Genomic DNA, 27349 nt, shown 5'->3' with positions numbered 1-27349 from the left:
TCCTCTCTACACATAGGGTGTTCAAGGGTCTTTTTTAAAACGGGTTTTTTTGGGTTTCTTTGTTTTGTGGCTGCCTGTAAGGAGAAAAATCTCAAGGTCGAATAATATGTACATACTTTGATATAAATGTACTTCGAACTTTGAGGTTGTATGTGTGTAAGCTATCAAGTATTACAACTGTAACAACAGCTGATCTTTATTCCCCTCCTTTATCACAATGAGACACTGTGTTTTATTAGGTAAGATCTAACGGCAAGCCCAATAGAAACATTGATCAAAAAGAGTTTCTTCAGAAGAGTTAAGATATGTATGAACAAAAGTATTCAAGAGTTTAGATCCGAAACTGAAAGGACAGATGCCAATGGTAGAGAAATTAAATTCTAGGATGAGCAGGAATCCAGATTTATAAAATGCATACATCTTGGATCAGACCATGAAAGAATTATGAAAATAAAGATGAGATTCCCAACTGCAGAGTATATGGCCAGTAGAGCTGAAACTTCCAGGTTTGATCCTGTTCTCCTATACTGACTGTGTCTACATGGTTTTCATCCAGTTGCTCTGAGTTCTTTCCATCTCCCAAAGATATGCAGATTAGGAGTTTATTTAGCCGTAGTAAATTGTGTGTAACTGAGTGGTAGAATCTGGTGAGAGTTAATGGGAATGTGGAGAGAACACAAAAGCTTAGAATAGCTTAGTGTAAATAAAGTGTGAAGATAATTGGTTGGCTTGGACTCGATGGATTGAAAGGCATGTTTCTGTGCTATATCCCCCTATGACTCTATAACGTTATTGCTAAATTGAATACAATGAAGACTGGAGAGCACAGGATGATGGATAAGTAGAAAGTTAGAATGTGACCAGCAGGATATTGAATGACTTTTATCACAACCTGCAATTTCTACAGTTTCAGCTGGCTCTGCTGCGTGCGAGTGACAACTTACTGGCGGTTCCCAAAAAAGAGAAATACAACTAAACATTTTATCGATGACACTTAATCTGTTAAAAAAATTATGGTGAATGATCACTACAATTGATGAAGTGGCAAGGCTGAGTCGAGGGTCGAAGCATGTGAGTGCGAGGTGAAGTCGAGGCATGTTCAAGGAGAAGTTGAGGCAAGGTTGAGGCATTTTCGATCTAAGTGCTATTTGCTTACTTTTATTGTCTGCATGATTTGTTTTTTCTTTCTTTGCACATTGGGTGTGTGACGGTCCATTTTTTTCAATGGGTTCTTTTGTGTTTCTTGTTTTACGACTGCCTGTTAGGAGATGAATCTCAAGATTGTATAATACATACATACTTTGATAATAAATGTACTTTGAACTTTGAATAATGGTTAGTATTTTCACAATTAAGGGTGTATCTATTTTTCATTATATATAATATACTGTATGCCTTGAATATATAAATTTTGATGGTGACATAACAACTCCTTAAAAACTGCCTTTAAGTAACTTAATTATTTGTGTCTTAACATGTGTAACATAATTCACCCAAAATAAGTATTTCTGAATTATGCACCCAACTTAAAAACAATCTGTGGCTCTTAGAGAAAATAATTTTCTGGTCAAGGTGTTTCAATTGATTGTAGTAAAAATACACCTGTATCTGGAAGTTCCAACTGTTGGCAAGTCAGTGTCCTGGCAAAATCTACACCATGAAGACAAAAGAACACTTCAAGCAACTCCATTGAAATTTCAAAGTCACTGAATATCCCTTGGAGTACAGTTAAGTTAATCATCAAGAAATAGAAACAATATTTCACAGCTCTAAATTTGCCGAGAGCAGGCTATCCTCAAAAACTGAGTGACCGTGCAAGGAGAGGACTAGTATGTGAAGGCCACCAAGAGACCTATGACAACTCTGGAGGAGTTGAGTCGCTGAGATGGGAAAGACTGTGCATACAACAACTGTTGCCCAGTAGCTTCACCAGTCGCAGCTTTATGGGAGGGTGGCAAAGAGAAAACCACTGTTAAAGAAAACTCACATAAAATCTTGGCTAGACTTTGCCAGAAGGCATGTGGGAGACTCTGAAGTCAGCTGGAAGAAGGTTTTATGGTCTGATGAAACCAAAATTGAGCTTTCTGGCCATCAGACTAAACGCTATGTTTGGTGTAAGCCTAACACCGCACATCATCAAAAAACACACCATCCCTACCATCAAGCATGGTGGTGGCTGCATCATGCTGTGGGGATGCTTCACTGCAGCAGGCCCTGGAAAGGTAGAGGGATAAATGAATGCAGCAATATACAGGGAAATCTTGGAGGAAATTTTGATACAGTTTGCAACAGAACTGCAACTTGGGAGATGATTTGTTTACCAGAAAGACAACGACCCTAAGCATAAAGCCAAATCTACACAGGAACAGCTTAAAAACAACAAAGATAATGTTCTGGAGTGGCCAAGTCAGAGTCCAGATCTCAGTTCAATAGAGAATTTGTGACTGGACTTGAAAAGGGCTGTTCACTCACAATCCCCATGCAATCTGATGGAGCTTGAGCAGTTCTATAAAGAAGAATGGGGAAAAATAGCAGTATGCAGATGTGCAAAGCTGATCGAGACCTATCCACACAGACTCAAGGCTGTAATCGCTGCCAACATTGCATCTACTAAATATTGACTTGAAGGGGGTGAATACTTATGCAATCAATTATTTTGTGTGCTTATATTTGTAGAATAGATCTATGTTCTCTTTGACGAGGAAGTCTTTTAATCAGTGTCAAAAAAGCCAAATTAAATCTGCTGTGATTCAATGCTGGTAAACCATAAAAAATGAAAACTTCCAAGGAGCGTGAATACTTTTTATAGGCACTGTAAATTGTCAATTCTTTTGCTACACATACTGTAAAATTTTGGTGGTATGCAAATTTTGGGAGGGGGCTAAGCTGCCACAGTGACAGTGTTGTACAAGTAACAAGAATAGAGCAATGTCACCAATCACACTCTTTTTCACGGCTATTCATCTTACAATTCCACAAGGGGCTGCTACTACCGTGGCCTAATCAGAACTGTATGAAAGCATGTTACAGAAGATTCTGTTCGAGTGCATTGAGTATCATACTAAATCAATTATCCTTTGAAGAGCAATTTATTTCTAATCCTTGTACTCAAAGGCTGCAGGTAATTAGGCTATAAATTCCACAGTGACAGATCTTTGTAATAGCAATCTTGTAATTTAATATCCATGTTACTTGAGTGTGAAATTCATGCTGGGTTATTTAAAATTAAGGATTAATGTGTAAGCAAAGCTTAAGGTAATGCAAAAGACACTGATTGCTTTCTTTTCAAGAAATACCATAATTATTTTTAAGAGATAAGTGTAAATGCTGTTTTCTGAATTTTACGTATATCGATAGGATGCAAGTGTGTATATTTTTCCTTAGTCCTCTACTTCAAATTCAGAAATGCTTCATATTAGCAAAATTTCAAATGTGCTTTTTTTTTAGTTTCCATTATTAAATGTAATTTTAGAGGCTTGCTGTCCAGAAACAGCCAAACTACTAGCTAAGTTGTTCCAGTATTGTTACAACCCAGACTTCAATGTGACAATATGGATAATTGCCCAGCTTCATCCTATCCACAAAAAGGACAAATCCAATCTGGCTAATCATCACCCAGATAATCAACACTAAATTAGCTGCAAGTAGATGGAAAGAGCAACACACGCAAAATGCTGGAGGAACTCAGCAGTTCAGGCAGCGTCTCTGGAAAGGAGTAAACAGCTGATGTTTTGGGCCGAGACCCTCCTTCAGGACTGAGCAAGAGTGCTGTCAATTAGCTCTTGATCAATCAACTCAGTGGTAACATTCGTCAATGCTCAGTTGGGGTTTTGCTCGGACGGAACAGTTCCTGGCTTCATCAAAGCCTTTGTACAGTAATAGAACTAACAATCTCAAATGGATGAGGTGAAAGTAACTACCCTTAATATCAAGGCAATTTTTGATTGAACCTGTCGTCAAGAAGCCCTGATAAACCAAGATCAATAGGAAGGAAAAGCTCCTTTAATTTAGCAATACCTCACACTGACGAAGAACATGTTTATTGGAGGGCAGTCATCCCAAGCTCAGGACATCACACCTAAATCAAACTTGCTGTTGTATTGATAGAGGTCGGGGTTGTTTGCTGCTGATTGTGTAATGTTAAATTCCATTTGCAAATGAAGCAGCCCATGCCTGTATTTACCGAGAGATAGACAAGGGTAATTATGGAAGTACAATAAAAGCGGGCCATGCAGAAGGCATCAAGTTCCTGAAAAAAATGAATGTATTGATTAATTTTAATGATAAATGCATCTTAAATTATATGAATGAATCTACAAGGGGTTGCAAGGGGGTTGTAGATGAGCATCAGAGCTAACCTCCAAGAACTAAATCTGTAAACCAGTGTCATTTTGTTTAGTCTTCTTTCTGTTTATCAAAGACAGTATGGAATCAAAGAAGTCCATTAGTATATGACTTGAACCCTGATATTTGTTCCATTAGTTCACAAGACCTCTGTTTAATTACATGTAATAATTTCTGATTAGACCGTAAGACCATAAGATATAGGAGCAGAATTAGGACATTTGGCAAATCGAATCTGCTCCACCATTTCATCATGGCTGATCCAATTTTCCTCTCAGCCCCAGTCTCTTGCCTTCTCCCCATATCCCTTCCTGCCCTGACCAGGCAAGAATCTACCAACCTCTGCCTTAAATATACATAAAGACTTGACCTCCACAGCTGCCTGTGGCAAAAATTCCACAGAGTCACCACTCTCTAGCTAAAGAAATTCCTCCTTATCTGCACTCTAAAAGGATGCCCCTCTATTTTAAGGCTGTCTTCTGGTCTTAGACTTCCCCACCATAGGAAACATCCTCTCCACATCCACTCTATCAAGGCCTTTCAGCATTTGATAGGTTTCAACGAGGTTTCTTCATTCTCCCTCATTCTTCTGAATTCTAGAGAAAACAAGCCCAGAGCCATCGAACGCTCTTTATATGACAAACCATTCAATCCTGGAATCATTTTCATGAACCTCCTTTGAATCCTCTCCAGTTTCAGTATGTTCTTTCTAACATAAGGGGCCCCAAAGCTGCTCTCAAGTGACGCCTCATCAGTGCTTTATAAAGTCTCAGCTTTACATCCTTGCTTTAATATTCTAGTCCTCTTCAAATGAATGCTAACATCACATTTGCCTTCCTCACCACAGACTCTAGCAGCAAATTAACCTTTAGGGAATCCTGAGCAATGACTCCCAAGTCCCTTTGTGCCTCAATTTTTCTTTGTATTTTCTCTCCATTTAGAAAATAGTCAACCCTTTCATTTCTCCTACCAAAGTGCATGACACTGTATTCCATCTGCCATTTCTTTGCTCATTCTCCGAATCTGTCTATCCTTTTGTAGCTTCACTATTTCGTCAGATCTAGGTCCCCCCCCCCCCATCTTCATATCATCTGCAACCTTTGCAACAAAACTATCAATTTTTCGTCCAAGTCATTGACATATAACATAAAAAGAATCGGTCCCAACACAGACCACTGTGGAACACCAGTAGTCACCATTATCGCAATGAACTATAAATCTGAACCCATGCTCACGGCAACATCTAATTCTTGATGAGGATTTGGAGATAGGTCTGATAAGAAATGCATAGTTGTCTTGTAATATGTTATTTGTTTAATTTGCCTCATTATATAATGAGACAGGGAAAGGATGGTAGTGTACAGGAACCATGGTGTACAAAGGCTGTAGAAAATCTAGTTAGGAAGAAAAGAAAAGCTTATGAAAGGTTCAAAAAACTAGGTAATGATAAGGATCTAGAAAATTATAAGGCCTGCAGGAAGGAGTTTAAGAATGAAATTAGGAGAGCCAGAAGGGGCCATGAGAAGGCCTTGGTGAGCAGGATTAATGAAAACCCCAAGGCATTCTACAAGTATGTGAAGAGCAAGGGGATAAAATGTGAGAGAATAGGACCAATCAAGTGTGACAGTGGAAAAGTGTGTATGGAACCAGAGGAGGTAGCGGAGGTACTTAATGAATGCTTTGCTTCAGTATTCACTATGAAAAAGGACCTTGGTGATTGTAAGGATGACTTACAGCGGATTGAAAATCTTGAGCATATAGACATTAAGAAAGAGGATGTGCTGGAGCTTTTGAAAAGCATCAAGTTGGGTAAGTCACCGGGATCAGATGAGATATACCCCAGGCTACTGTGGGAGGTGAATGAGGAGATTGCTGACCCTCTAGCAATGATCTTTGCATCATCAATGGGGATGGGAGAGGTTCTGGAGGATTGGAGGGTTGCAGATGTTGTTCTCTTATTCAAGAAAGGGAGTAGAGATAACCCAGGAGATTATAGACCAGTGAGTCTTACTTCAGTGGTTGGTCAGTTGATGGAGAAGATCCTGACAGGCAGGATTTATGAACATTTAGAGAGGCATTGTATGATTAGGAATAGTCAGCATGGCTTTGTCAAAGGTAGGTCGTGCCTTACAAGCCTGATTGAATTTTTTGAGGATGTGACTAAACACATTGATGAAGGAAGAGCCATAGATATAGTGTATATGGATTTCAGCAAGGCATTTGATAAGATACCCCATGCAAGGCTTATTGAGAAAGTAAGGAGGCATGGGATCCAAGGGAACCTTGTTTTGAGGATCCAAAACTGGCTTGCCCACAGAAGTCAAAGAGTGGTTGTAGACAGGTCATATTCTTCATGAAGGTTGGTGACCAGTGGAGTGCCTCAGGGATCTGTTCTGGGACCCTACTCTTTGTGATTTTTTATAAATGACCTGGATGAAGAAGTGGAGGCATGAGTTAGTAAATTTGCTGATGACACAAAGGTTGGAGGTGTTATGGATCGTGTGGAGGGCTGTCAGAGGTTACAACGGGACATTGATAGGATGCAAAACTGGGCTGAAAAGTGACAGATGGAGTTCAACCCAGATAAGTGTGAGGTGGTTCATTTTGGTAGGTCAAATATGATGGTGGAATATAATATTAATGGTAAGACTCTTGGCAGTGTGGATGATCAGAGGGATCTTGGGGTCCAAGTCCATAGGCCACTCAAAGCTGCTGTGCAGGTTGACTCTGTGGTTAAGAAGGCATACAGTGCATTGGCTTTCATCAATCGTGGGATTGAGTTTAGGAACCAAGAGGTAATGTGGCAGCTATATAGGACACTGGTCAGACTGCAGTTGGAGTACTGTGCTCATTTCTGGTCGCCTCACTACAGGAAGGGTGTGGAAACCATGGAAGGGGTGCAGAGGAGATTTACAAGGATATTGCCTGTATTGGGGAGCATGCCTTATGAGAATAGGTTGAGTGAACTCGGCCTTTTCTCCTTGGAGTGACGGAGGATGAGAGGTGACCTGATAGAGGTGTATAAGATGATGAGAGGCATTGATCATGTAGCTAGTCGGAGACTTTTTCCCAGGGCTACAATGGTTAGCATGAGAGGGCACAGTTTTTAGGTACAGAGATGATGTCAGGGGTAAGTTTTTTATGCAGGGTCGTGAGTTCGTGGAATGGGCTGCCGACGACGGTGATGGTGGTGGATACAATAGGGTCCTTTAAGAGACTCTTTGATTGAGCCTAGAAAAATAGAGGACTATGGATAACACTCGGTAATTTTTAAAGAATGTAGATGTTTGGCACAGCACTGTGGGCCAAAGGGCCTGTATTGTGCTGTAGGTTTTTATGTTTCTATAATTATACCTGATTTGGAAAATAAATTTGATTCTTTTTCATAGTTGGCTATCATTTGTTATGTGCTGAGTCTGTTGGCTATCATGTAATTTAAAATGGTGTGCTGCCTTTCAACTTGATACAGGACAGAAGTTAATCTAGCTGATTTGGGACTTTAGTTGTTGTTGTTTCGTATGTCATTCACACTTCTAATTGAAGAATGGCCTGGGAGGGGCAGACATTAGTCTGTCCGTTCGGGAGCCAGGGTTGGGTCGATCTTCATCTGGCATCTTGTCCACAGTAGTTCCATCATGGGTGGCCCTGAGTTGGCATCACCTGATGGAGTCCTTGAAGCACACAAGCCTCCACACGACATCAATATGTTGATCCAGATTTTTTGGGGGGACTTTGGTGATACTGAATTGGCATTTTTTCTGCAGCAGTGTATGCTATTCCACTGCTGAGGCCTCCTACACACTTTTACTTCACTATTTTTAGATGTTGCATGGTCATAAGTTTTCCAGTGAACCAGGTAGGCTGAAAGGGAACTTGGGAAACAGAGCCTGCTGAGCTTCAATAGAGCTGGGAGAGAAACGCTCAAAGTTTTAAAGGAAGTGTGTGGGAAACAGGGTCCTAGTAAAATTCCAGTGAGTATGGGGAACAGAATCATCTGAGCTTAAAGGTGAGTGCATGAGCTGGGGTCCTGGTGCATTTAAAAATGAGTGCAGGATCCAGGAAATTGATGAGTTAGATTCTTAAATCATCAGATAGCAAATGACTTGGGTTTACTGTGTAAGATAAAGGACAAATCTAAAATCATAAAGCACAAGATTTATAAGAAGATTTAGGTCATTTGGCCCATCAAGTGTGCTTCTCCATCCAGTCATGGGTCATTTGCCTGCCTTCTCTCTGCAACCCTTAAACCCCTTTACAAATCAAAAACCTATAAATCTCTGCCTTAAATACACCCAATGACTTGGCCTTCACAGCCCCTCTGTGACAGCAAATTTCACAGATTAACTGCTGAAGGGATTCCCCCTGATCCCACTTCTAAGGAGATGCCTCTTTTTTCTGAGGCTATGATCGCATTACAAATAAAACATATTGATAGAACTTAAACAAAATACTACAAATGTTTAAAATCTAGAGCAAAGAGTTAAAAATGTTGGAGCACCTGCATTTCAGAAAGATCATCATCCTGAGACATTAACAATATCTCTCCTGAGTTACTGAGTGACAACTGCATTTTAGATTTTTATTTTTCATGTTTTATTAGAATCTATTAATGTTCTTCCCTGGGTTTGGAATTGTCAACATGGAAGTAACTTGAATCGCAATGCTTGTTATTCTGTCCTTTCTATCAGATAAATCAGATTTTACAAACTTAAATGATGAAAGGGAGATCCCAGATGGTGAGCTGGAAAGGTAGAAACTGCCTGCTTACATTAGATTCCATTCAACACACATCAAAGTTGTCACTCTTCCTTCAGTTAGTCCTGACGAAGGGTCTCGACCTGAAACGTCGACTGCACCTCTTCCTACAGATGCTGCCTGGCCTGCTGCGTTCACCAGCAACTTTGATGTGTGTTGCTTGAATTTCCAGCATCTGCAGAATTCCTGTTATTAGATTCCATTCACTGCTTCCCTCTGTACATTCCCAAACAGCATTTTGGGAATGTAGTACAAGCTGTTATAGCACCTTAGGGCAAGTACCAACTGAACAAACCTTGGAGAGCTTTGCCTTTATATCTTAGAACCTACTGAGGTATTACAAACTTGCCATGTACTGCCAGTCAGATTTACTCAGCTTTAAAGAGGATGCAAGATCTTTAAAGCATTTAATTTTTATGCAATGGCTACTAATAATCATTTTTAGTTTCTGTTTATTTAAAGAAAACATTCCAAACTGATATAAGGGAAAATATCATTATTGGATGAAGACAATTTCTGATTTACATACCAAGATTTACCAATAATATTCGATACCACATTTGACTTAATCATAGGGTGTTTACAATACTGACTAGATAAATGTCTCACTATTATAGAATATAATGCCTTTTTAACTTGAAGTGTACTCACACTATGAAAATTGTTCAAAGGAATTCAAAGGAAGTCATGGGAGTCTGGGAATGGGGTCTAACTTCGGGTTTACCTTAAGCGAGGCACATGCTTATCACGTGGTTTCGTGATGACGTATGCAATTCACTTACTTTACAGATAACCTGTAATGAATTATTTAGACAAACAAGAATGCTTAACCAAACAATATACAGTATGTGCAAGATTACTCAAATGTTACTGAAAAATAAACAAACAACACTCCTCCCTGCTTAGCTATAAAGTCCAACATAATAGAGAATGCGTGTCAATTATACACAGTATATTGTATCATGCAAACACGATATACAGACCTTCACAGCATAGTAAATTTTAAATTGCCCCGTTCAGTCCTAAGTATTTAATTGCATGTACAATTTCTTACTCTTGTGGGATAATGTCTTTCCTGACAAGGGAGGACACTCTGCTTGGCAGGTGAGACTTGTGGCTGTGAAACAATCTCAAGTTCTGGGGCCTTCTCCGCATTGATCGTAGGACTTGACTCTGAGACTGCAGAAAGAGGTTCTGATGGTGGGAGCCAACTTTTTTCTCTAACAATTTACTCTGCTGTCCTCAACTGATTGATGTGTCAGCGCCAGATGATGTCAGACACAATCTTCACTGTGTTGGAGAGTGAACCAGTTCTGTCCTTAATCTTCCCAAGTATCCACTTTTGATCAGTTCTGTATTCCCTTGCCAGGATTGCTTGTCCAGGAGTGAAACATCGAACCTCCTTGTTTGAGGAGCCTTCAATCTGTCTCAGCTGTTTGTCCTGCATAAACCTTCTGAGATCAGGCTTGAGGAGATCCAAGTGTGAATGCAAGGGATGACCAGGAACAGCATAGCTGGTGAATTGTTGCTTATAGAGTGTGTTGCATTATGATATGCAAAGAGGAAATTGGCAAGCTTCTGATTCCATATCAGTGAAGTGTGTTTTGCTGACATTGCTCATAGTGTATTCTTTAGACTGTGGACAAACGTTCCACCAAGCCAATTGTAGCTGGGTGATATGGAGCAGATGTAATACTTATTCCATTCATTTTTAGGAATAACTGAAACTGTTCCACCACATGATCCATTGTCACTGACTAAGTCTTCTGGAACACCAGTCTTTGTGAAGAGGCTTCTCAACAGGTTAACAGTGGGCAAGGCTGTAGTGGTGGCTATTGGGAACACTTCTGGCGACTTTGTAGCTGCATCCACTACTACCAAGAAATTTGTGTCCATGTGTCCAGCAAAATCCATGTGAATCCTCTGCCAGGGCAGTTCAGGTCATTCCCAGGGAGGGAGAGGTGCTGTGAGACATTTTCTGGACATGTTGGCATCCCATATAGTGCAGGAGAAGATGCTTGATCTGCTGATCTATCCCAGGCCATCAGACAAAGCTTAAAGCCAATTCTTTCATTTTACCCATGCCTAGATGACCTCCAAAATTTTAGCTCTCAACCGCTCACAATCCTCACATCAGGTAACCTCTGGCAAGGGCAAGTTCATCTCGACCCTGGTAAAGATGGGGTTACTGGAGTTTCTGCTGCACATTCCGGCCATTTTGGGTGGCCACGTGGATGGACCTTTGGATCATCTCTGCCGTAATAGGGTGACTTTCGATTTGAGTTAAGGAGAATGCATCAAGAAGAGTGTCTTTTTTTGTAAATTTTTCCAGTATTTCCTTTTCCAAGAGTAAACAGGACAATCCATCAGCACTTCCATGAATAGTCATCCTCTTGAATTCAATCTTGTAATAGTACCCTCCAAGAAACAAAGCCCAGCTCTACATTCGTGCTACTGATAGTGTAACACCCTTCTGTGGATTGAAAATGGACACTAGTGGTTGATGATCAGTAACAAGAGTAAACTCTCTCCCATACAATACTGATTGAAACATTTAACACCCCAAACTGTCAATCTCTGCATAATTTCTTTGTGCAGCAGTAAGAGAACGCGTTGCAAAGGCTATGGGGCATTGACTTCCATCATACGTACATGTGACATGATTCCACCATACCATTAGGTGAGGCATCACAGACAAACTTCACTGGACAATGTGGATCATAATGTGTAAGTACAGTCTGATGTCACCATTTCCTCTACCTTTTGGAAAGCCAACTCACACTGCTTTGTCCATTGTCATTTCTTCCCGATCTGCAGTAATAAGTTCATGGAATGGAGCACAGTTGCCAGGTTTGGCAGGAACCTGGTACAGTCCTAAAAAAGGACTGCAACTGTGACATGTCCTTTGGCCTTTGGCATCCACCACTGCTTTGTCAGCACATTTGTCTAATCCTTATGTATAAATAGTGTGACCACAGAAAGTGATGCTTGGTTTAAAGAATTCACTCTTGTTGAGTCATGCTCAGAACCCATAATCTTCTAACTTTTTTAACACTGTCTTGAGGTTTTGGAAATGTTCCTTTTCACCCCTGGCCACTGCTGTGGCATCATCCGGTACCTTTTTAAATTTGCTTTCATGTGGCTTCATTGCAGAGGATGTGGGAAGCAGAGTGTGGATGGATCTCCAATCAAGTTGTAGTTGTCTCAGCCGATCATGTCCCCACAATTCAGGTTCTCCTCTTTTTACCACATACAAGCCCAATGTGGCTTGTAGGTTGTTGTATTTCACGGTCATGAACGTCACTCCCACAAGAGTTATCTTTTCTCCAGTTTAAGTTCTTAGTTGGATATCTGCAGGCTTCAGTTTAGTATCTTTGAAATACCATTCAAACTCATCTTGTGGAATGACTGAAACAGCAGAGCCAGTGTCAAATTCTATTTTAATTAATTTGCCATTCACTTCTGGTATAAGCCACATTGCATGTCTATTGTTAATTTGCACACTGTAAATCTTAAGGCTACATAGCCCTGGGTCACTCTCATCATTATCAGATTTTTCATTAACAGTGTGCAGATCATCTTGAAACTGTAACTTGACTTATTAATCTTTTTCTCTTCCCTGTGCTGGCCATTTATTTTTGTCTGCCTAACATGCTCTTTGTACGTGTTCAACTTTGTTGCATTTTTTGCAAGTCTTGCCTTTAAACCTGCATTGGTCTGGTGTATATGAGCCCCTGCCACAATGTTAACAGAATCTGTTTGGCCAGGCCAGTTTTTGTTTAGATGTTGCAATTTTGTTCATGCTCACTTTCATTCCTGACTGCAACTCAATTATGTCTCTGTCTGCGGTTTCCATTGAAATAGTGAGTTCAACTGCTCTTTTAAATGTACGTTATGCTTCAGATTGGAGCCATTTTTGAATGCTTTCTTGTAAGATTCCACAAATTAAGTGATCTCTCAATAAGCCTATTGCTGAACTGACAATGTTCAAACAAACCCTTCAATTCAGCCACCTATGCTGAAATCGACTCCTCTTCTTTTTGATTCTGCTTATGAAACCTAAAGTGTTTGGCAATCAACAATGGGTTTCAGTTCTAAGTATTCCTGCTTCACTTTCACAATATCATTAAAGCTCAATTCGAATGGATTGGTTGGAACAGTTGAACTTTGAACCCAATGCACACAACAAAATTAGTACTTGTTTCTCATTGGCTATTTAATTTGCTTCAAATACTGTTGAATTAGCTCAGTATGCATGAGCCAGTTAACCGTTGTGTAATCAAATTCACTAATCTTTCTGATGTAGCCAGCCATTTCTGCTTTTATTTATAATTATTATCACCCCATACTCACTCTTTATGGGCCTGTGAATTCTTCCATTTCCTTACTTTTTTTTTAAACTCTATCATGTCTTCCCTTCTGAAGAACATGTAGTGGGTACTTTTATTTTTAACCTGACTGTCTTCGCACATGCTGGGCTGCATTTTCTTTTCAGTTTGAACGTCCCGCTGTACTTTAGCAGGTTGGTAGCCGTCTCCGGTTCGTTTTAAATGTACCTCATTGCCAGTGTTATGTTTTGCATCATCAAATCATTAAACTAATTCAAAGGAAGATATGGGAGTCTGGGAATGTGGGTCTAACTTCAGGTTTAAGTGAGGCGCGTGATTACATATGCAATTCACATATTTGTACAAATAGCCCGTCAAGAACTATTTAAACAAAGAAGAATGCTTAATCAAGCAATATATATACAAGATTACTCAAATAGTGCTGAAATATTAAATACATAGCAGCTGGGCCATTGTAGCTGTCACTACACTTATGGATTACATGTGGAGGCCAGCATCGGAGTTGGAACTTGCTGGGAGTTGCCAGTGTTACTCTGCCTTTCCATTTGTTACATCCTTTTCCCCTGGGACTTGAAGGCAATTTGATGTGGCAGAACTGAGGCGAGGTGAGGCAACAGGCCTGTAGCCAAGAATGTGAAAGGTTGGCCACAGGTCAAATCGAAGATGCAGGGTCCAGGCTCCAGGCTCCAGAGCATGTCAATGCGACGGAGATATACTGGCTGTATCGAGGTGGTAAGGACCAGCATATCCATACGTTAGAACCTGCTGTTTGGACGGAGGTTTAAGCACCAGGCTTGATTGAAAGGTTCTGGCTGTTAAGGCCTGAGATGAGGTATGGGCCAGTTTGGATTGCTGCTCCAGGTGGTTTACTCAGCCCTGCGCTGAACCATGGGACCGGCTTTACAGACTTCAGTTCAGAAACACTATTTTCTTGCAGTTACTGTTTGCATGCTGGCTTTTTTCCCCATTGCACATTGGGTGTTCGACAGTCTTCTTTTTTATGAGTTATTTTATTTTATTTTTTATGGGCTTGATGTTGTTTTTATTCTCTGCACATTGGGTGTTAGACAATCCTTTTTATAAACATACATGGGGTTTGGTTTTGGGTTTCTTTCTTACATGGCTGCCCGTTAGGAAACAAATCTCAAGGTTGTACAATGGATACATTCTTTGATAATAAATGTACTTTGAACTTTGAACTTGAACATCCTCATTGGATTGTTGTGATCATTCATTTAAAAGACAATCCCTGACTTGTGCATTAAGGGAACAAAGGTAAATAATTTATTTTATTATTTTTTAAAACATTCTTAAATATTCCTTTGTACTTTAGTTATTTAATTACAATGTTTAAAGGCAGCAACACACCTTCCAGCTTTGATTGAGGGTGAGGTTTTGCCATCAGCCTTGGCTTCTGTCGAGACTGGAAGGGCTTATGGGATTGAAACTTCAGCAGTTCACTACCGAGGATCATTCCCTGCCAATACTTCTCAGTGCAGCTTACCAGATACTTTGGAAGTGGCCACACAGGTTGATAGGGTGAAAAAGGAGGCATATGTCATGCTTCCCTCTATTAGTTGCGCCACTGAGTTCAAGAGCAAGGAAGTTATGTTGTAGCTTTATAAAACTCTGGTTGGACTGCATCTGGAATATGGCATTCAGTTCTGGTTGGCCCATTATAGGAAGGATGTGGACAGGTTGCAAAGGGGGTTTACCAGGATGGTGCCTGGATCATAACATGTGGTATAAGGAGAAGTTGGACAAACCTGTTTTTTTTTCCCCCTGAGATGATGAAGGCTGAGGTGAGACTTGTTAGAAGTTTATAAAACTATTCCAGGCATAAATAAACAGATGGTGTCTTTCTCCCAGTTTTGAAATGCCAGAGGGGCGTGCGTCCAAGGTGAGAGGGAGAAATTTCAAGAAGATGTGTGAGGTAAGTTTTTTACACAGAGAATGTTGTGTGCCTGGGATGTGGTGCCAGGAGAAATAGTGCAGGCAAATGTTCTAGTGATGGTTAAGAGGCTTAGGTACATGAATGTGCAGAGAATGGTGGAATTGTTGGCATTGTGTAGGCTGAAGGGATTAGTTTTAGTAATCTTCAAATACTGGTTGAATTGGTTTGCCACAACATCCTGTGCCTAAGGGCCTGTTTCTGTGTTGTACTGTTCTATGTACAATAGCCTTTAATAGACAAAGGAAATTTCTCATCCATCCCCTCTTAGGTTACATCCACACTAGATCGGATAATTTTGAAAACGCCGGTACGTCCACACCAGGCATTTTTGAAAATCCTCCGTCCACATTAAACAGGTATTTGGGCGAATCTCCTCCTACTGGGCATGCACAGGACACATCTACAGAAAACAAGCGAAGAGGAAACAGTATACTTGGTGCGTGTTTGTCCAGTTACAGACCAGAAAAACTTAAAAGGAAATTGCCAAATGACAATCAGCTGTTGGCTCTCGCGCAGGAGGACTTAAAACTGAAAAAACAAATACTGGAGCGTATGGAGGCAACTGACAGGGAGTTCACGGACAGTATGATGCGGCTGATGACGAACATCGAAAAACTGACTAACTCTGTTGCAATGATGAGGAATATGATGGCTCCCCCCAGTACTTTTTCACCACCACAATGCCAGCCTCACAGCTACTACAATAGCTACACAGACCCCTGGGTGGCCCAACCAACATCTTCCCCATTCCCACAGAGGAGTCACCCTGGAAACATTTCCTACAGCCATAGTATCTTCACCGATGAAAGGGACGACAGCTACAACTAAATGCAGTAAGGCTTGTTGCTGGACAAAAGTGAAATTTGCTGTTACATCATTTGTTTACCTTTACTTTTGCCATGTCTTTCTGTATTATTTTGCTGTAGTTAACATGTACAATAGAATGAGTTACTGGGCAAATGTGATTTTATTTTTACCTGAGTAAAAGTGAAAGTTACAATTTTCCTTTTTTAGCCTTAACATTTTCATGTCTATGCCAAACATAAGCTACTACTTAAAAATGACATTTTGGAAGTAGTCACAATTGCATCTATTGAATGTTTGCACAAGCAATACATTAATAAAGCACCTTGCTAAATGTATAAAACATGTCTGCATCAGTTTTATCTTGTATTTCCATACAATGTTACATTAGGCTGTTACACACCTATTGTCGGATATTGTTGTGGTGTGGGGGGTTGCGTTCAAGAAACAATGAAATTCCACGCTGCCGCCACCATCTGTTCCAGCACGTCATGACAGCATTTTTAAAAAGCTCCGGTTACCCCGTACACACTACACCACCCAACCTGCGGTTTCAGATTTACATACTCTGGAGAGCATTTTAGCAAAGCTCTGTTTTCGGGGGAGGAAAATGTCTTTTCAGTGTGGACGGAGGGTGAAAACGAAGAGAAAAAGCTTCGGTTACGGATTTATCTGGTCTAGTGTGGATGTAGCCTTAGTATCCATCCTATCACACACATTCCTTTTGTTCTGTCTCTCCTCCACTTACTCTGCAATTTAAAGCATGCCAAATTATAAACACTTACACTTCAGAAGAAAGGTCATATCCCTGTCACACTAACTCGATCTCTTTCCATGTACGATGCCTCACCCACTGAATGTCACTGGCATTTTCTGCTTTTATTTCAGATTTCCAACAACAATCATTCTTTGCTCTTGAAATAAATTTCTGAAACTCTAAATTAATTTTTGTTAAATCACTGTAGATCTTTGAAATGTGGAATTAAAAACAGTAGCTGCTTTCAGTTCCCAGAAACTGCCTGTTGCCTGCCATTTTACTTCCCCATCCTACTTCCATTCTGACCTGTCCATGGCCTCACACACAGAGAGGTTAATTATAAAACAGAATCTCCCTGTATCCAAAAAACTCTAACAAACAGGTTTGTCATAAAACAACCATTTATCTTTATAGAATTTTGTGTAGAAAGTAAGTTTGAATCGCATAACAGCCTCAGATCCTTCGTGCATCATTCTTATTTAATGACCTGATTTGTAATTTTTTGAAGAGCTGTACCTTTAAGAGATCTTATTCAGAATCATATTTATGTTTTATGTAACCATTTTATCCATTTCTGTTTTGGACAAGTATGTCCTTTATAATTACAGCTGTTTTTAATGACCTGTGCCATTCAACAACCCACCGATTTAACACTGGCCTAATCACAGGACAATTTGCGGTGACCAATTAACCTACAACTTGATATTAACTGTGCTTCCTCAGCTGATGGTAGACATTAACTAGGAAACAAATATTCATCATAAAAGCAGTTTTGCAGCTCCACCACTGACCGATAAGGACAAGATTTAAAGGAAATATCTACAATTCCAGGCCAATGACTGGATTTGAGGCTTCTAACCTGAAGGACATAGCATAAAGGAACTGCGGGTTGGAGCTGAAAGGGAAATGGCAAGTGTAGGTGGCTCCTGATGCCAAGGGCAATGTAAGGACATCCTCACTGGCTCACATGTACGTATCTTTCAATTATAATCAGGTTTACCATAATTAAACTGTGGTCTTGACTCTTTGAGAATTTACATTGCATTTTTGGGCATACAATTGGAATTTTTCACTAATTGCCATTCAAGAGATTATGGTGTTGAAGACTACGAGCAGCCCTGGAACAAAATAAGGAAGTTGCACAAAAGTGAAAATTGGTGCAGACAGTCCCATAGTCATAGAAAAGTACAGCACAGTAACAGGCCCTTTGGCCCACCTAGTCTGCACTGAACCATTTAATCTGCCTACTCCCATCGACCTGCTCTAGGACCATATTCCTACCACCTATGTACCTGTCCAAACTTCTTTTAAATGTTGAAATCGAGCTTTTCTGCACCACTTGCACTTGCAGCTTGTTCCACACTCTCATGACCCTCTGTGAAGAGATTTCACCTCATGTTCCCCTTAAACTTTTCACCTTTTACCCTAACCCATGACCTCTAGTTGTAGTCCCACACAACCTCAGTGGGAACAGCCTGCTTGCATTCAGCCTATCTATACCCCTCCTAATTTTATATACCTCTATCAGTCTTCTAAGTTCCAAGGAGCAAAGTCCTAACCTATTCAGTCCTTCCTTCTAACTCTGCTGTGACTTGCACCCAACCAGGCCAGCTTCTGGTGTTTAGATGCACCAACTCTCCAGAATATGGATAGTTGGCACGGCCCCCTTAAGAATTCAGGACTGTCCCGTTAATTGACAATCATGTTCATGTGCTTGCAACACTGTGTGTCCGACAGAGTGATCAGCAGCACTGGGGCTCCACAGGGCTCCCTTTCTCTTCACCATTTGCACCTCGGACTTCAACTACTGCACAGAGTCTTGTCATCTTCAGAAGTTTTCGGATGACTCTGCCATAGTTGGATGCACCAGCAAGGGGGATGAGGCTGAGTACAGGGCTACAGTAGGAAACTTTGTCACATGGTGTGAGCAGAATTATCTGCAGCTTAATGTGAAAAAGACTAAGGAGCTGGTGGTAGACCTGAGGAGAGCTAAGGTACCGGTGACACCTGTTTCCATCCAGGGGGTCAGGGTGGACATGGTGGAGGATTGCAAATACCTGGGGATACGAATTGACGATAAACTGGACTGGTCAAAGAACACTGAGGCTGTCTACAAGAAGGGTCAGCGTCGTCTCTATTTCCTGAGGAGACTGAGGTCCTTTAACATCTGCTGGACGATGCTGAGGATGTTCTACGAGTATGTGGTGGCCAGTGCTATCATGTTTGCTGTTGTGTGCCGGGGCAGCAGGCTGAGGGTAGCAGACACCAACAGAATCAACAAACTCATTCGTAAGGCCAGTGATGTTGTGGGGTGCCTGAAAAGAGGATGCTGTCCAAGTTGCATGCCATCTTGGACAATGTCTCCCATCCACTACATAATGTACTGGTTGGGCACAGAAGTACATTCAGCCAGAGACTCATTCCACCGAGATGCAACACAGAGCATCATAGGAAGTCATTCCTGCCTGTGGCCATCAAACTTTACAACTCCTCCCTTGGAGGGTCAGACACCCTGAGCCAATAGGCTGGTCCTGGACTTATTTCCTGGCATAATTTACATATCACTATTTAACTATTTATGCTTTTATTACTATTTATTATTAATGGTGCAACTGTAACAAAAACCAATTTCCCCTGGGATCAATAAAGTATGACTATGACTATGACTATGACTATGACTATGTTTTGGGTGCCAAGAATTGAGTACTTAAAGAGCACCTGAAAGGAAGTTCAGTGCTCAATCATAATCCTGACTAAAGATATCACCTAGCATTTTGATTTTGTTCAGTTCGAGTTCCGGCTAATAGCATGTCTTGATTCCAGCACTTGTGTCCAAACCATCCTTGTCAAGGTCTCTTATCAAAGTATGATTGAGCCAACATGGACCCAGTGAGGTATCAGAGTTTCTCGGCTGCTGTAGCCAGCCACAGCGAGAGGATTTCTAGACAGAACCTGGAGATATATGACTTCCAGGCCACTGTGTACCAGCTATCACAAGGAGGATGCCAGAATTGCTCGGGTGAAACTGTCGGTCACTCTGTGGAGACAGTACATCTTCTGACCCCAGAGAGATTCGACGGGGACCCAGGTTCTTGCCATGGCTTCTTCATTCAATGCTCATCAGTGTTCAAACTCCAGCCGTCCCAGTTCCCTTCGGAGCGCAGAAAAGTGGCCTTCATGATCTCTCTCCTGAACTGGAGAGCGCCCACTTGGGTCACCACACATTGGGAACGAAGGTTGGAGATTTGCACGGATTCAGAGGATTCCATGGCCAGCATGAAAAAGGAATTTTAATCATCCTACTATTCTGATGAAACTGCATCAGGGAAGTTGGTCAGGGGAAGTTGGTCAGCGAAGTTGACGCAAGAGAGTGGTTGGAATAGGGAAGGCTTGGACACTCAATACCACCACGAAATTTGCAATGAACTAAAATGTGCCTGCGCCTTGTGAGAGACAACAGGGAACTTACAGTTCCTCATCGACCAGTCCATCTGCCTTCATGATCAACTGGCAGAGCATAAGAGGGACTACATTATGGGGCCAAGGAGGGCTAGCCCAAGCCTGATCTCAATCCAGTGTGGTTCCACCCACCCTGATCTTGGAGCATGACCAGCCCGTCATCTGCTCGGGATTCTGAGGAGCCCATGAGTTCGGTTACACAAGGTTCCTCACCGATTAGAGGTCCTGGCTTCGGACTCAAGGCTATTGCTATTACTATGGGGAAGCCACCTGTGGACTGAATGTCTGAAGCTTCAGGGGTATGGGGGACTACTAAGACCAGTATTGGGAGGACTGTAACGGTAGCAGCCACTTCTCCCAGTCCCGCGGATTCTGGTTTCATGCTGAAGGCAGGTTTCACTGGGTTAAGAACTTGAGGCAGCTGATGGGTTTTGTGGACTTTGGGCAGCGGGTAATTTTCTGGACTTAGAAACTGCCCGTTGATTCAATATACTGCTGCAAAAGTTGAACCACTCCATGCTTGCAACTGTCTTGGATAGCTGCTCACTAGGTTCTGAGCAGATCCAGCAACAGACTGTGGTTTTGCAGATGAGGAAAGGGGATCATGTGAAAGACATTAACTTCTGCATCATTGACTCTCCACTAATATCCCTGACCCTCGGGCATCCTTGGCTGTCCCAGGATAAGCCATCTGTGAACTGGAGGGAGGGGAGAATCATTGTTTGGTCCAGTTATTTCAACTGGGAATGTTTGTGGAGTGGTGTTCATATCCCCAGACTCTCCCAAGACCTCCGATCAGCAAGGGGACAGACTTCAGAGTGGGGGAACCCGAAGCCTAAGGGATCCAGCTGCCAGGTCCCAAACAAAGGGAAGACTCCTAAACGCAGACCCTTGGAGTGCAGGGACCATCTGCAACACCTCGTGGCATCGCCTGAGGAAACGATGGAGCCTGGTGAACTCAGAGAGGGGGCTCAGAGGTCGATCAAACCACTTCTGCCACCTAAGAGCCCTCAGGATTCATCCTTGAAGGATGGTTCAGGAGAACTTACAACACTCAGGCCGGTGAAAGTTCCTTCCGTGTAGAAGGACTTGGAAGAGGCCTTCAGCAAGGGAAAGGCTTCGACTGTTCCACCACACCGACCATATAACTGTGCTATAGATCTTCTGCCTGGTGCTTGTCCTCTGCGTGGTTGATTATACATGCCTTCAGGTCCAGAGAGAAGTGCAATGGAGGAATATATGAAGGAAGCTCTTGCTATGAGATTCATTCAGCCCTCCACTTCACTAGCAGGCGTAGGCTTCTTCTTTACACAGGTAGGATGGGAGCCTGCAGCCGTGTACTGATTATAGAGGATTAAACAGCCTAACAGTCAAGCATCGTTACCCTCTTCTACTCATGAATACTGCCCTTGAGATCCTCCAAAGGGCAGGAGCATTCACTGAACCAGAGCTACAGAGTGCGTACAGTCTGGTCCGTATAAGGGAAGGTGATGAGTGGAAGCCTGCATTTAATACACCGATGGGGCACTACAAGTACCTGATTACGCTCTTTGGCCTTGCAAATGCTCCAGCAGTTTCTCAGCACTTTAAATATGACGTGCTCTGGGAATCTCTCCAGAGTTTGCCTTCATCTACATGAGTGACATCCTTATCTTCTTTAAGTCCATGGAGGAGCGCGTCAGTCATGTCAGGCACACTTTAAAGAGGCTCCTAGACTATAGATTTTATATAATTTTGGAGGTCTGAATTTCACGCAACAACCGTTTCATTTTTGTGTTTCATCATCTCCAATGGTGATCTTAAGATGAATCCTACGAAAACCCAGACAGTCAGAGATTGGCCACAACCATCCAGTATTAAGCAAGTCTGACGATTCCTGGGGTTTGCTAACTTTTAACAGAAGTTCATCAGCAACTTCAGCTCGGTGGCAGCTCCGCTGACGGCTCTAACTACCATTTTGCTGTAATTGAAGTTGACAATGCCAATCCGTTGGAGAATCGACGAGCTTGTTCACAAGGTCTAGGCACAAGGGGAGATTCCAAAGGACGTTCTTCCAGGTCGACTGTTCATCACAACCAAGCACCATCAGATCACAGGTACTCCCGTGGGAACATTCATTGAGAGTGAGAGCTCACCCAGGGATTGCTAAGATCCTCAAGTTCATCAAGAGGAGATATTGGTGGTCCATAATGGCAAAAAACGGTTTGGCAATGCGTGCAGGCATGTGAAGTATGCGTCCAGAACAAGGAACCCCATACCCAACCTCAAGGTTCCTCCATCCTCTCCCTACCTGTTCCAGACAGACCATGGGCGCACATCTCCATTGCCTTTGTCATGGGTCTTCCACCTTCCAAGGGGAAGACCATCATCATGGTAATTGTCAATAGATTTTCAAAGATCTGCAGATTCATTGCCTTGGATAGGTTACCATCTGCATCAGAGATGGCCGAAATTGTCCTAGACAGGTCTTCAGGATCCATGGTTTTCTGGTGGACATAGTCACGGATCGTGGTCCACAATTCACATCAAATGGACTAGGGCAAGGGAATTTTTGTTAGCCTCTACCTGGAAGGCTGAAACAAAGGCTAACTGCAATAGAAGACAGGAACCAGTTTGGCAGCCTGGACAACAGGTCTGGCTGTCGACTCATGATTTGCCACTCCATGTGGAGTCTAGGAAACTGGCACCCAAGTTCATTGGACCCTTCAAGGTTCTCGAAGAGTAAACCCAGTGACTTGCACCTTACGGCTCCCCAAGACCCTCAAGATTAATCCCACTTTCCATATTTCCAAGTTGAATTCTGCGAGTACCTGTCCTTTAGCCCCAGCACCATCAGCCCCACTGCCACCCAGATTGTTGATGGGGAACGGGTTTTCACTGTAAAAAGAATTCTGGATTCATGAACCATTTGGGGTGTTCAGCAGTACCTCATGGTCTGGGAAGGATTTGGGTAAGAGGAATGGTGCTGGGTTCCTGAAAGGGACATCTTGAATCCGGTTCTCATCTATGACTAACATCATTGCCTCTCTGAGCAGCCAGGGCCGTCAGGAGTCAGCTGTAGGGGATGGTGTCCTGTTACAACACGCAACCAACTGCGCCAGCTTCCAGTGTTTTAACTCTCCGACTCACTGGAATATGGATAGCTGATGTGGCTCCTTTAAGGGTTCAGGACCCTTAAAGGATATCTAATTGGCAATGATGTTTTAGGCAGCAGGAACTGAGTATTTAAAGAGAACCTGAATGGAGGATTGATGCTCAATTGTAAGCCTAACTAAAGATATTGTCTAGCACTTTGTTTTTGCTCAGTTCTTCCAGTCTAATTCAGTGTCCTGATTCCAGCCTCGAGTACACCAGCACTTGTGTCCAAGCCATCCTCGTCAAGGTCTCTCATCAGAAACTGAGGTCCTCCCATCCTGGCAACATCCTTGTAAATTTTCTCTGTACTCTTTCAACCTTGTTTGTATCCTTCCTGTAGGTAGGTGACCAGAATTAGTCCTCACTAGTGTCTTATACAACTTCAATATTACATCACATCTTGGGTTTTTTTTGGCAGAATGAAAATCTGTGTTATTTGCCATTAGTTTACATTTCCAGGGTAACACTAATGTTGAAATGTCAGAATACAGGGTAGATGAAAAAGCTTAAACCTGAGTAAATGCACTTGATCATGAAAATGATATTTTTTAGCAAAAAAGACATTTGTAATGGGCAGCAGGTTTGGCAGGATTTGTGGGAAATTCACATATTGAGGCATGTGAACCTTTTCTCAGGAATAGAAGATTTTAATAGAGAATGGTATTTAAAATAAGAACAGATCAGGGTGTGGGAGAAGAAAAAATACACCCTGCTATATGGAAAAAGAAATAATGACCCGTGAAGTGCTTAAATTGAAGACAGGAACTGATTTAAGGGAAACAGGAGATGGAAGTCAGCAAAAGGAGAGAGAGAAAAGCATGTGTGAATTATCTAGTGAGTGGCGATAGACATTTATTCAAAACAGAGCAGTGACCCAGGTAATAGAAGAAAAAGACAACTGAAGGACATAGGTGACCTCATTAACACACTTGGGTTGGCGTGGGTGAATGTGAATTTACAAGTTTCAATCCTGTTCTATTCAATGAATTGAATTGTTGTCATGCAATTTTATACTTGGTCTAAGAACTTCATATAGGGTAGGATTTAACTATATTTTTCCATTGCTGTTTTATAAACCAATAAAGTGGTCATACAAAATAGTTAACCACAATGGAAAATAATTTTCTGTTGGACTTGATAGAATATCACAACATGGACAACGTTCTGTTCTTCACCTTACAGCTTAAAACTTAATTAAATTGGGCCAGTAAAGCTGTAGTCAGCTATTCTTGGTTAATGATGATGCCATTTTTATTTTGTAACATGACGTCTGATGTCTCAGATTGTCTGTCCATGGGATAATATTGCTTTTTGCACCAGTACTATGTAATTAGCCTCTCTGGTGCATTTAGTGCCACTGGTGGTGTTTTATTAGACAATAAAATGATACTAACAGTCACTCTCCTGCACTATTATTTATGCCATCCTCCCCATGGCATTAATCAACAGCACAGTAGGCAAACCCAGCTGCCATCAAAGGTGTTACAGAGCACTGAATGAAGGCTGTCTGGTGAGATGCTGAAGAAACAGAAGGGCTCCATCCTTCAGGATTTAAACAGAGTGGATTCATTTCCTTTTAGATTTTAAAAGTGAACACAGTAAATACAGACATAATACAAAAACACAGTGGACTAATATAACTAGGGTGGTTGTTTTACATTTAGAGGCATTATTTTTGGCTATATTTTGTGCAAACTCTGGCCTAATAATACAAAAAGTTACAGAATTTTAGGAACATTAGAAATAAAAATAGGATGAACATTCAACGCCAACCACCTGCTCCACTATTCAATAATTGTTGTTGTTCCTTTTCGCGCCTTGGGCAGCATTCTTGCCATTTTCGTAGCACTTGACTGTTTTTTTTTCCCCTGAGGCTGAGTTGCTAACTTGACACTCAACCCAGCACGAATGGGAAGCATGCAAGGAGCTGGCTGGATTCGAACCCAGGACAATTCGCCTCTAAGTCTGCTGATGATGCCACTACAGCACTGACTGGTTCATGAAAATAATAGCTGGTCTTTAATTTCCAATTTACCTTCATTCACTATCCTAATATCCCTAGATTCACATAATCACCAAAATTCTATTGATCTCGGTCATTAATAATCTCTCTAATTAACTCTTTGACATTCATTATCTTCAGGGTGAAGAAATTTCTTCTTATTTCAATCCTGAATCGCCTACTCTAAGAACCCTCAGAGGATAATTCAGAGGAAACATCATCCCTGTATCTACCCTGAAAGACCCTGAAAGAATATTGTTGGTTTCAAAGAGATCATCTCTCCTTTTTGTAAAGTTTAAAGGGTATAGGTCCAGACTACTTAATTTCTCCTCAGAACAAATCCTATCAACTGACTAACCTTTGTCATACTTCCTTTAGTCTTCCTCAGTAAGTGAGATTAAATCTGTACACAATATTCCAAGGTAAATGCTTACACAGGATACTCAGGGCAGACATTTTTACTTAGATCTTTGCACAATGTATGGCAATCTACTATTTGCTTTCCTAACCCCATGCTGTTCCTATCAGTAGACTGGAAGCTTAGCAAATGTAAATATTGAAGTAAGGATAGAAGGAGAAAATAGGTAACCATCGACCAGTTAACCTAACATCAGTGGTCTGGTAAGTGCTGACAATACACTTATATAAATTAAGTGATTAAGCAGACTTAGTATGTTTAATGAAAGAGAAGTTATGATTGAAATATCTATTGGAATTTGGGGGATGTAATTAGGTGGTAGGTAAGGGGAAAACAGTAGTTGAAGTAAATTTACATTTTCAATAGAATTTGTTAAAGTACCACATCAAAGTTACTTATATAAAATAAACACTCACAGATTGGGCTTGTGTAAGAGACATGATGTGGCAAATGTTGGAATCTGGAATTAAACATTCTGCCGGAGGAGACACAACAGTGGCAGTTAAGAGGCTTTTCGACATATGAACATGCAAGGAATGGAGGGACATCATGTACAGCCAGAAAAGATTTTTGTTAATTTGGCATTGTGTTCAGTGTAGACAGTCTAGGCTCAAGGGCCTGTCCTGTGTTGTACTGTTCTATGTTGGACTCGGCAGATTGAGAGCAATCTTTGTGAGGAAGTACACTGTACCACATCAAGTTGAATCCAAGATGGGTTCAAAGACAGAAAGCAGGGAGGAAGAGTAAACAGGTTTTTTTTTGCACATTAACTTACCACAGAGGCCAGAATTAGGTCTTCAGCTGTTTACAATCTGTTTCAGTTACCCAGGTTTTGTATGTAAATAGTAAAACTCAAGAAGTCTACTTTTGCCTGTGTAATTGCCAGCAAGTTTGGGGCTTTGGGACAAATCTGCAAGTCCTAATCATGCTGGCTCAGACCTACTGGTAATCCCTGGGCTGCATTTAAAACATAGAACAGTACAGCACAGTACGGGCCCTTCGGCACGCAATGTTATGCCAATAAATATAAACCTACTCCATGAACAAGCTAACCATCCCCACTTCATAGTCCGTAACCCTCTATTTTCCTTAATCCATGTGCCTATCTAAATGTCCTCATCTTTTCAGCCTCTGACAACACTCCCAGCAGTGTACCCAGGCACCTGCTATTCTGTGTATAAAAAAAACTTACTTCATCACCAAACCCTGAATGAAAAATTACTTGTGTTTGTATTCAGATTTTAATTGTTTTGAATTGATTCTACTTACCTATTTAAAATATGTAATAATTGTAATATTTTGATTCTAAATTTCATTGTAATAGCTTTTAAATGTTCAAAATGTTAGTTCATTCAAAATTAGTGAAAATCCT

The sequence above is a fragment of the Mobula birostris genome, chromosome 6, assembly GCF_030028105.1.
Source record: "Mobula birostris isolate sMobBir1 chromosome 6, sMobBir1.hap1, whole genome shotgun sequence".
Taxonomy (NCBI): Eukaryota; Metazoa; Chordata; class Chondrichthyes; order Myliobatiformes; family Myliobatidae; genus Mobula; species Mobula birostris.
This window is presented reverse-complemented; position numbering follows the sequence as displayed.